Source organism: Rhynchophorus ferrugineus, unplaced genomic scaffold (assembly GCF_030347505.1).
Source record: "Rhynchophorus ferrugineus isolate W39M unplaced genomic scaffold, kcgeb_rfMv2 rfM10, whole genome shotgun sequence".
Classification (NCBI taxonomy): domain Eukaryota; kingdom Metazoa; phylum Arthropoda; class Insecta; order Coleoptera; family Curculionidae; genus Rhynchophorus; species Rhynchophorus ferrugineus.
This window is the reverse complement of record NW_027472589.1, coordinates 4,369,641-4,381,544: the sequence shown is the minus strand read 5'-3', so window position 1 is coordinate 4,381,544 and position 11,904 is coordinate 4,369,641. Positions and strand designations below refer to the sequence as shown.

General features: G+C 32.1%; 2 long non-coding RNA genes across 3 annotated transcripts in view; both read right to left on the bottom strand.

The window, feature by feature from the left end:
• Positions 1-380: 380 nt before the first annotated feature.
• Positions 381-1,753, bottom strand: LOC143203851 (uncharacterized). 2 transcript variants are annotated; one of them, XR_013007453.1, is made up of 3 exons: positions 1,648-1,753; positions 956-1,066; positions 381-651 (listed from the first exon to the last, which is right to left on the bottom strand). It is a non-coding gene; the product is annotated as an uncharacterized LOC143203851 (long non-coding RNA). The 2 variants fall into 2 exon arrangements; XR_013007452.1 differs by lacking the exon at positions 1,648-1,753 and adding an exon at positions 1,187-1,317 and having other exon boundaries at positions 382-651.
• Positions 1,754-2,554: 801 nt separating this feature from the next.
• The window catches only part of LOC143203668 (uncharacterized), a 69,731-nt gene continuing 60,381 nt past the window's right edge, over positions 2,555-11,904 (bottom strand). The window contains exons 2-5 of the long non-coding RNA XR_013007397.1: positions 3,265-3,375; positions 3,034-3,141; positions 2,792-2,902; positions 2,555-2,692 (exon numbers count right to left, since the gene is read on the bottom strand). This is a non-coding gene — a long non-coding RNA (uncharacterized LOC143203668). The remainder of the gene's footprint in view (positions 2,693-2,791; positions 2,903-3,033; positions 3,142-3,264; positions 3,376-11,904) is intronic.

The following is an 11,904-nucleotide window of genomic DNA, read 5'->3' as shown; positions in this document are numbered from 1 at the left end:
AAATAAACATTTTCTTGGCCCCTCCCCCTTAAAATCCCGGCGCAGCCGAATAAAAATTCTACCTCTTCGCTTTCGTATGCGCCTGATATCAGAGTTTGATTTTATTTAGTTTTCCAAGAAAGTATCTCTGAAGATGAAAACGTGATTGTAAGTACTTGTTATCAGGATTAAAATTTTCTGGGTTGTGTTCCTGGACTATTTTTTTTCTAATATTTTACTAATTTACTAATTTTTTTTCTCAAGATTAGGGAGAATTGTTGATCAATATCACCACCTTGGGAACATAGAAATCAAAAACTGATTAATTTTAAGACGTTTATTAACTAATTATTAGTCTTTAGTAGCAACGGTGTTATGCTTTTAATTACACTATTGTAAGTACATGTTATAGTAATATATTATGCTAATAAATTATGCAAATTACATATTAATTAACAATATTTCAATTACATAATATAATTACTCCATAAATACATCATAAATGGTAATAAATTACATATTAATTAATTATTTTCAAATAAATGACAACACATATTAATTTAATTGTTACAGAGTAATACTTAAGCTATCTAATAATGAGGATCAAGATGGCTTGTTCCAGTTTGCAGCTATCACACAGTATTGGTCCAGAGGGTTCTTGGTGATGTATGTCTGAAATATGAAAGGATATAATTAATATTTAGCAAAAAAGCTTCAAATTTCAAGTTCATCAAATTTTACATGAGACATCTAATAGTCTTTAACAACCGATAAGCTTTTATTAATCAAAATAATCAATTATTAACTCTTAAAGCTTTAGTGATTAAAATAGGGATGCTGAGTATAACATAAGCTCTAATTGTGATGAATATATTGATTTATATCTTAAAAAAATTATCATGACTAAGAGTATATACACTACGCTTAACTAAATGTTTATAAATATTGAAATTATTAACTAATAAAATGTGTTTACCATATAATACAGTAGAGGTATTATGGCACTGGTAAATACCATCAGGATTGGCGCCAAACGAAGTCTACTAGAATCGCTATAGGTCTAGAAGGCCCTGAATCTTCTTTTCAACTGTTATAAATAAATAAATGTATCAATATATATGAGAAAATAACATATACAAGTGGATATTGAAAAGTAACTTTTAACATTTGTAACTTTTCACATTATTAGCTAGTGCAATATACTTACCATATAAAACAATTGAGGCAATAGAGCAGTGGTAAATACCATCAGGATTGACGTCAAGCGAAAATTGCTCGAAATCTATGTAGGTCTAGAAGGCCCTGAATCTTCTTTTCAACTGTTATAAATAAATAAATGTATCAATACAAGTGGATATTGAAAAGTAACTTTTAACATTTGTAACTTTTCACATTATTAGCTAGTGCAATATACTTACCATATAAAACAATTGAGGCAATAGAGCAGTGGTAAATACCATCAGGATTGACGTCAAGCGAAAATTGCTCGAAATCTATGTAGGTCTAGAAGGCCCTGAATCTTCTTTTCAACTGTTATAAATAAATAAATGTATCAATATATATATATATATATATATATATATATATATATATATATATGAGAAAATAACATATACAAGTGGATAACTTTGTAACTTTTCACATTATTAGCTAGATCAATATACCTACCATATAAAACAATTGAAGCAATAGAGCAATGGCAAATACCATCAGGATTGACGTCAAGCGAAGATTGCTCGAATGTATGTAGGTCTAGAAGGCCCTGAGACTTCTTTTCCACCGTTATAAATAAATAAATGTATCAATATATATGAGAAAATAACATATACAAGTGGATATTGAAAAGTAACTTTTAACATTTGTAACTTTTCACATTATTAGCTAGTGCAATATACTTACCATATAAAACAATTGAGGCAATAGAGCAATGGCAAATACCATCAGGATTGACGTCAAGCGAAGATTGCTCGAATGTATGTAGGTCTAGAAGGCTCTGAGACTTCTTTTCAACTGTTATAAATAAACAAATTTATCAATATATATGATAAAATAAAATATACGAGTAGAGACTGAAAAGTATCGACGGCACAATTCTCAAACATTCTACATTAAAAGTTAATAAGTTAATCTAATGTTATTACCATATGAAACAAATGAAGGATTGGAGCAGTGGATACCATCAGGACAGACGCCAAACGAAGACTATTAGAATCGCTATAGGTCTAGAAGGCCCTGAATCTTCTTTTCAACTGTTATAAATAAATAAATGTATCAATATATACGATAAAATAACATATACAAGTGGATATTGAAAATTAACTTTTAACACTTGTAACTTTTCACATTATTAGCTAGTGCAATATACCTACCATATAAAACAATTGAGGCAATAGAGCAGTGGTAAATACCGTCAGGATTGACGTCAAGCGAAGATTGCTCGAATCTATGTAGGTCTAGAAGGCCCTGAGACTTCTTTTCAACTGTTATAAATAAACAAATTTATCAATATATATATGATAAAATAAAATATACGAGTCGAGACTGAAAAGTATCGACGGCACAATTCTCAAACATTCTACATTAAAAGTTAATCAAATGTAATTACCATATGAAACAAATGAAGGATTGGATCAGTGGATACCATCAGGACTGATGTCAAACGAAGTCTACTAGAATCGCTATAGGTCTAGAAGGCCCTGAATCTTCTTTTCAACTGTTATAAATAAATAAATGTATCAATACAAGTGGATATTGAAAATTAACTTTTAACACTTGTAACTTTTCACATTATTAGCTAGATCAATATACCTACCATATAAAACAATTGAAGCAATAGAGCAATGGCAAATACCATCAGGATTGACGTCAAGCGAAGATTGCTCGAATGTATGTAGGTCTAGAAGGCTCTGAGACTTCTTTTCAACTGTTATAAATAAACAAATTTATCAATATATATGATAAAATAAAATATACGAGTAGAGACTGAAAAGTATCGACGGCACAATTCTCAAACATTCTACATTAAAAGTTAATAAGTTAATCTAATGTTATTACCATATGAAACAAATGAAGGATTGGATCAGTGGATACCATCAGGACTGACGCCAAACGAAGACTACTAGAATGGCTATAGGTCTAGAAGGCCCTGAATCTTCTTTTCAACTGTTATAAATAAATAAATGTATCGAGATATACGATAAAATAATATATACAAGTGTATATTGAAAAGTAACTAGAGTATAATTCTCAAACTTTTCACATTATTAGCTAGTGAAATGTTCTTACCATATAAAACAATTGAGGCAATAGGGCACTGGTAAATGCCATAAGGATTGACGTCAAGCGAAGTCTACTCGAATCTATGTAGGTCTAGAAGGCTCTGAGACTTCTTTTCAACTGTTATAAATAAATAAATGTATCAATATATATGATAAACTAATAAATACGAGTAGAGGTTGAAAAGTAACGACGCCACAACTCTCAAACTTTCTGCATTATAAGCTAATAATTTTTTTTATTATTTAATTATTAAATTGTTACTAGTCGTTTCCGTCTAACCTACAATTTGTCTTTATAATAACTTAAATATAGGTATATAACTAGGAGGACCCATTGGCCCTATCCCAGTCTCCGGGGAAATAATGTTTATACATGTCACTGCTATATTTTTTATTATATGCACACTACACAACACTACACAAAATCAGATGGTTTAAAACTTTTAATACTTTTAAGTATGTATCCTGTTCTGGTAGTATCCAAAAGCTGAAATACTTCAATATTCTCATGAGAATGGAGTCTTTTCTCATACCCCCTTGCAATTCTCTTGATTTCTTGACTTACTGTGAGTATCTGAAGGTTTCGATGTAGGTAATCGGTCCTATAGTATTTAGGTACGCCCACAATATCTATCAAGATTTTGTTCTGAAAAATTTGTATTTTGTTTATGTTACTCTTTGCAGAACATCCCCATAATTGAACTCCATATGTCCATATAGGTTTCAGTATTTGCTTATATAATTATAATATTATTATATAATAGCAACTTATTATGTATTGACAATTGTGATTTTCTTCCAATTAGCCAGTACTTTTTCCTATATTTCAATTCCAGTCCTTTTCTTTTCTTCTTTATATGTTCCTTCCAGCGAAGTTTTGCACCAAGATTCATTCCGAGATATTTAGCGCTGTTGCTATATGGAATGATATTATTATTTTATGTTATTGGTGCTTGTACGGTCTGATTGTAGATGAACTGCACATGCACAGATTTACTTTCGTTAATTTTTATTTTCCAAACTTGTGTCTAATTATTTATATTGTCACTGTCTTGTGGTATATCAGAAGTGTAGAGTAGATAAAGCATTGGCCCCAGTACACTTCCTTGTGGTATATCTGCTTTGGCTTATTTTATTGTGGAGTAAGCTTCTTCTTGTTTGACTCTAAACATTCTGGTTTTAATGTACGATTTTAATAGTTCGGTGTATTGCTTTGGTAACATTTTCTGTAGTTTATGAACAAGTCCTTTATGCCAAACCTTATCGAAGGCTTGTGCTACATCTAAGAATATAGCTGAGCATACTTTTTTACTTTCGTAGACTTTTTCAATAACATGTGTTATTCTGTGGATCTGGTAAATTGTTGAATGCTTGTTAATAAACCCAAACTGGTATGTTGATATTAGGTTCTTTCTCTCTATGATTTAAGCTAATCAAATGTACTTGCCATATGAAATAAATGAAGGACTAGAGCTATGATAAATCAGCACTGACACTGAAAGACTTATCAAATCTATTTATGTTTAGTCCAGATGGATCCGAATGTTCTCTACTACTGTTGATGACACTTCCTACAGTAGTGCTCAAATATTCACCGTGTATATTTAATCAACATTTATAAACTTTCTAGGGTCACAAGCACGATATTTTATAACCCAATGATTTAGATTACACTTATCAAGAATCTCGTAACCATAAAAAGGCTTCAAACGACTATAAAGCTGACTAGAATTTATTTTTTCGATAACTAAAAACTTTAGTTGATTCAACAGATGGTCAAGACTCTTTCCCAGAATTTCATCCACTATTATGTTGAAAATCATGAAGACACGACATCTAAGTAATGTAACTAATCACTAGTAATTAGCCTGGTAATGTAAATAGCCTAAAGAAATGTACAAGTTGTATTTAGAAATATAGAACTTCAGTCAATATATTCCTTTGGATTCTCCTATTGATGTAGTCTGGTGAAAGGTTCATTTACTTTGTAAAGATATTTCCATTATTTCTTCCATTAACTAACTGTGACCAAAAAGGGTGGAATCATGTTTGTGTCCATTAAAACAATGAAACATCTGTTTTCTTGTTATCTTCAGCCAATTTCGGAGAGTCCATTTAAACTGGTATTTTTATTGAAAGAATTTTGTTTACTTCTTGATGCTTTACCATTAATACGGCGTATGGCCTCTTTATAAATATTTAGCATTGAATAATATATGTACAATAGATTAGCCAACAAAACGTACTTATTTCTTATGGATATCCAGCCGATTTCTCGGCCTATACCATCGGCAAACAGGGGCATAAATCTCTAAAAAAAACGCTATTTAAATTTAATTTTAAAACACAATGAGGCAATGTTATTCGAAAAATTTGCACATTTTATCGATCGAAATGGTAATAGTAAAAATACAATATTTAATCACATTTAATTGTTACTGTTCTTAATATAGATATGATGAAAAAAGAGTCTCTCGTCATTATATAAACAGTATTAATAGTGTGGATATTTGTTATGATAAAAATGTGAAAGGGACTTGTGTAACATAAGAAGGCGAAAAAACGTAATTATTTTTCGGATATTGCTCAAAAATATATGCTAAAAACATATTTTTAATAAATTATTCAACAACAATTAAAGTTTAATATTGTTCAAGAAGAAAAAATAAACATAGTTTTTGGACGGGTTTAACGAAAAGAAGCGGAATTAGATTTCGATTAATAATTCGCTGCACAACTAAGAAATTTATTTAGGTTTTATTAATTAATTTGGTAAATTGAGTTTCAAAAAACTTCTATTAGAATTATGATCTTTTAATTATAATATATTTTGGCCTGACAACAACGTATAAAGCTAGAAAGCAGAATACCAACGAACCAAAACAATAACTTTGATTAACAATTTGTAAATCTATAAATTCTTGGCAAATACTTTCCAGCCTCATCTTGCTAACGCATGTGATATCTTTATAAATGATTGAAGAAGAAATGAAGATAGAGTCATAGAGGTAGTAACTCTTTTTCAACTAACTCGAGCTTCAAGTATGTACAACAAGTTAGTGCCATTAGATCATTATTATATTCGCTCTATAGTAGTTTTTTTCTCTGTTCTGTACCATGGTAATCTATTCCAAAATAATAAGATGTTTGTTATTCTATTTATTCAATTAAAGAGCCTACCTTTTACATGAGTATGTCACATCTGTTGTATACTACGCAGATAACAGATCAATTGAAAAGTCCCCGGCCTACCATGGAAAAACAATTTTCTTGCCAATTTTTTTTTATTCAACATAATTGCCTTCACGGGTGATACACTTATTATAGCGACCCTCCAACTTTTCGATACCATTTTTGGTGATACGATTTGTCCTTTGCTTCAAAATAGGTCTCAGTTTTGGCGATCACCTCTTCATTCGACGAAAATTTCTTCCAACGAACATTCTTTTGAGAACTGAGAACAGGAAATAGTCGCTGGGGGCCAGATCTGGAGAATCATGGATTTTTGCCACCGTTTTCACTGACTTGTGATACGGTGCATTGCCTTGGTGACGCAGTATTTTCTTATTCGCGAATGATATGATGTACACGTTCAGCTGATATCTTTAGAATCTTTAGAGTGTCTGCTATTTCATTCAATTTCAATTTACGGTTATTCAAAATCATTTCGTGGATTTTTTTAATGTTTTTGTCGGTAACAACCTCTTTTGGGCGTCCACTGCGTTCACCGTCTTCATTGCTCATTTCACCACGTCTAAACTTAGCCTACCAATCCTTGATGGTTGATTTTCCTGGTTCAGTATACGGAAACTCGGCATCAAGCCAAGTTTTTGCTTCAACTGTATTTTTTCCCTTCGAAAAGGAATATTTTATTAACACGAGAAATTCCTTTTTATCAATTTTTTTCACAATAACAAAAGTAGCTTCACACAAAATGCTATAATTCATAAACCAATGATCCGACAGCTGTCAAATTTATACACGCTACTCAAGTAAAGGCCCAAGTATTTTGAATATTCTTCAAAGTTTAAGTAATTTCAGTGGACTTGGTTTGGTTTGCATCTATTAGTTAAACCCTTTCTCGATTTTATTGAGATATCATTGGAGTTGGAATAAAGCAACTTTTGTGTCAATGTAGGTCGTAGCCATTGTGTGCTCCCCAGTTGGAAGGTCCGCAGTTTAAATTAGGTACAATAACGGTTCCAGTAAGTTACCCTGTGAATATAAGAGAAAAGAGAAGGGACTTTTGAATTAGTATAGTCAAGCAATATGTGAAAACTGTGAATTTACCAATATTGAAGAAAATATACTAGGTTGTAAATAACTAATTATACTGTAGAGGTCTCTTTTTACCAACTAGAATTTATCTGCGGTAGATCTTAAGTTAGGACTAGTAAGCCAATCTACTGGCGAGTGCAGATATATTGTTTTTCTTTACATACAGTTTGTTTATACAATTTTTCTCTTAATGGTTCAACAATCTGTCCAGTTGAAAAAAACAATTATATACCTAGGGCTTTTGTATACATATATATATATATATATATATATATATATATATATATATATATATATATATATATATAATAAAATTTCTTGATATTTAGCTCATAAGTTTGTCAGTTATTGTGCTAAGGGTGACGCTACTTTTGTTAATTTAAAAACAATAGATCAAAAGTAAATTCGTGTTTTAATCTTACACTGCTTCTTGACGGGAAAAATACCGTTCAAGATATCAAAACAACGTGTTGATTTTATATTGCATGAATATTTCACAATGAGAAGGCTCTGTTCAACGTGGTTGCCGCGTTTGCTGGTTGTTTAAACATAACAAACCGGAATTTTTGCGTCGAAATGTGACACTGGTTAAGACACGGGTCCATAACTTCACTCCGGAATCAAAACGATCATCATCTGAGTGAACAGCAACTGGTGAACTTCGTCCAAAGCGGTCGAAATCACAACATTCGACTGGAAAGGTTCTGGCCTCGGTATTTTGGGATGTGAGTCGTGTACCATCAACAATGAATATTCATCTATCATTGAAGGCCGAAACCGGACTTGAGTTGCTTCCACATCCACCAGATATACCATCAACAACTGTTCGCAGACCTCAAAAAATACTCACCGGTACGAAATTTCGCTCGATTATGGCTGAAATTTGAGGCAAACGATAAATCGTTCTACAAAAGTGCTATTGAAATATTAGAGCAGCGCTAGCATGATTGTGTGGACCTTGATGGAGATTACGTTGATGAATAAAGCCAATTTTGAGCAAAAAAATGCGTTTTCTTTGTTACGTCCGGGACTCTGCCCATGTTCTAAATGAACACAATTCATGAGATATCTATTTGTGAGATACAATTTTCGGGGGAGAAGTTTCTTTGATTTAACCTGCATGAACAACGATAATCGACCGAAAATGGAAAACATAATTCGACAAACTAGCTGGATGTCGGTTAATTAATGTTGTTAGTGGCCGGATCACCTTTCGTCCTCATTAAATCCATTATCAACCGTATTAAACTCCTCTCCCTCCCCCCTCTGCCCCTCCCGTCCGCCGTTAATTACCACCGTCAAGTCTAACATAATTGCGGATTATTACGCGGCGTCTGTTTTTTCCTTCTTCTTCTCTTGCGTTACGTTCAAAAATTCGCATCATTTACAGTCGTTCGATTATGATTGTGGGTCGCCTTTACGCTTGTCATTATCTTAATTACAACATTTAAACATATGTGTCTGCTACCACTAAACCGAGTTGTTCCGAGAAAATTACCGAAAATTGCCTTATTCTTCTTATCCGTTTAATCGTTTTCTATATCAGATTCACTATTAAGATGTAATGCGCGGCCGGCCGAGAGCTCGGAGAGAAGAAAAATAAAAAACTCGCACGACACTAAATCTGGTCACGTTACAAATTCATTTAGGCTTGATTGCCACTAAAAGGACAGATTAGGTCGCCCAAATGGGTATCTGCGACAATGTATGGACAGCGTTTAGTCATACGCCATTAAAAACGTCTTTTTTTTGTTGGTAATAGTGAAAATAATGAAGCTGAAATAGATGGTCTTATTTAATTGCAAAATTTTTATATACATTTAAATTACTGATACTGAAGTAACCTCATACACATATTCGTCTTGTTTCTTCTATCAGTTTGAAGTAGTATCAGCTAATAATATTACTGTGCAAAAACTGTTCGAGTGTTTTTAAGTGACGTTAGACCTGGTGCAAGACTCCTTTGGGTGGCCATAACCATAAATCTCAAGAAGGCTAGAGAATCCAGAATGTCTGAACGTATCGGGATGCAAGAATCCGATGGAGCAGCTTCAGTGATAATACACAATTCATCATCAGAATGAGAATCAGAACTAGACAAAAGACAATGGAAGAAAAAATATGAGAAACAGAATAACAATTGATTAAGATCAAAACAATCAGAACAGAAACAAGCGTGAGTATCAGGGGTAAGAATCAGAATTAGCCAAAGAACATCAGAGTTAGGAACAACGTGAGAAAAGGAACACCCGAACTAAAATCAGAACAGAAACAAGCATCAGAATTAATTAATTAATCACAAGTTATTTTAATTGATTTCGTATTCTCCTCAAGAACCAAAACTGCAACACATGCTGACGATATAATGGTTTCGTCATCATACGAGGATCCAATATCAGAAACAAGTAACCTCCAACTTCATCTTAGCAAAGTCGAATTGTGGTTAAAAACACAGCATATCAAAGCAAATGAGATAAAATCTATTCATGTGATATTCCCCTTTGTAGAAGAACATGTCCTTCAGTAAAATTGAATAATCATGAACTTCCGCAAGCAGACAATGTTAAATATCTGGGAATGCATTTCGATCGACGTTTGACATGGAAAAAACGTATAGTGATAAAACGCAAACAGCTTGGGCTTAAACTAAACCAAATGTATTGGCTGATCGGGCGTAAATTTAAATGATCATCACTGTAGGTAGCAAGGTTTTGCTGTATAAGTCAATACTTAGGAACATTTGGACCTATGGTATTGAACTGTGGGGTACAACCAGCAAATCTAACATAGCTATTCTCCAGAGGTTCCAGAACACACTGTTGCGAGTCATCGTCGATGTCCCATATTGTGATTCGTGTGTGATTCGAAGTACTAGTACGAAGTAATCTGAAAGACTATTAGTGTATCCCAATGCACTCGCCAAAGAGTTCAATGTGTACATAGGCTCAAACGCAAACTACCATACGAACTGATTAATAGATATATAGAGTGAGATTTACTCTAGAACAAGTGAAAATAGTCTTTAGAATAAGTTAGTATAGATTTCAAAATAAGTTAGAATAGTATCTAGAATCAGATTTAGATTGTACGATGTATAGCAGATCTACATGTTAGGATAGAAGTCATATAATAATACTTATTGCCCACGGACAGATTGTTGAAGAACTAAGAGATTAATAAAAATAAAATAATTCTCTTCATCATTACATCTCCATTTTATATTATTTTATATTATCTCTATGTTATTTCTTCCAGTTTATATATTTTATATTATTTAATTAAACAAATACACTCAGATAAGTAAGAGAGAAAATAAATGATATTTTATAAGTGTTAGTAAATGTATATTATATAGAAAACAGGCGTCGTTAAGGCCTTGTATATAATATATATTTTAATATTTTCGTCTATTTTCTTTTATTTCATTGTAATAATTCGTTTAACATAGTTGTAATAGAGAAATAGACATTCTCCCACAAATCTGGTTAAGGATTACTGAAGACTTCTATTACAATTATTATTAGCTGGTATCCGACAGAAACTGTCTCGAGCTTGAAACATAAACAATTCAAACAATTAATTATTAATATTCTTTATATAAATATGATGCTAGAGAAACAGTTAATGTAAAGCCTGTGCTATATGGACTTGAGTAGAACTAGTTTTAAATTATGTATTAGTGCTTAAAATACTAAATAAATTGCCAATTGTTAATGGCATTTGCATATTTATTAGGATAATAATCATCACCTATAGTTATTATTCAAAAACATTTCTCAATTTAAACGACTAATAAATGTTAAAAGTTTTCGATATTGTGTATCGAATCTCATAAATATTTAGCATTGACAGAGGCTTTTCGAGAAAAAGCCAGTACGTATTTTGATATCGACCCCCCATGAGTACCATTATCAGCCTATAGATTGCCGATATCAACATACATATACGCATTGTTAATATTTTAAAATACGATGAGGCTAAAATTATTCATTAAATTAAAAAAATGAATAAATTCGATAAAATATTTCTTAACATAGGATTTTAAAAAGAGACACGATACTGTCTGATTAGTTTGAACGTGTAAAAAAAACGAGCCTGTCAAAGTCGCCCGGTTGTCAGACGCATGCAAAATTCTTGAAAGCAATAGTGATAAGAGGTTATAATTTTAACCTATAAAGTACGAGGGTTACTATTTATACTTCGGGAATTGGCAATACTGTTGTCAACTGAGTCCATGTGACGGTTCCATCCTAAAGTTTGGCATTTTTGACGATATACGTAGTCAGAATATTTCGTCGCACGGACGCTATTTGTTTATTTTATATTTAGTTGAAAGTTTCGCCTCGGCAAAAAATGGAACTGAGTCGTG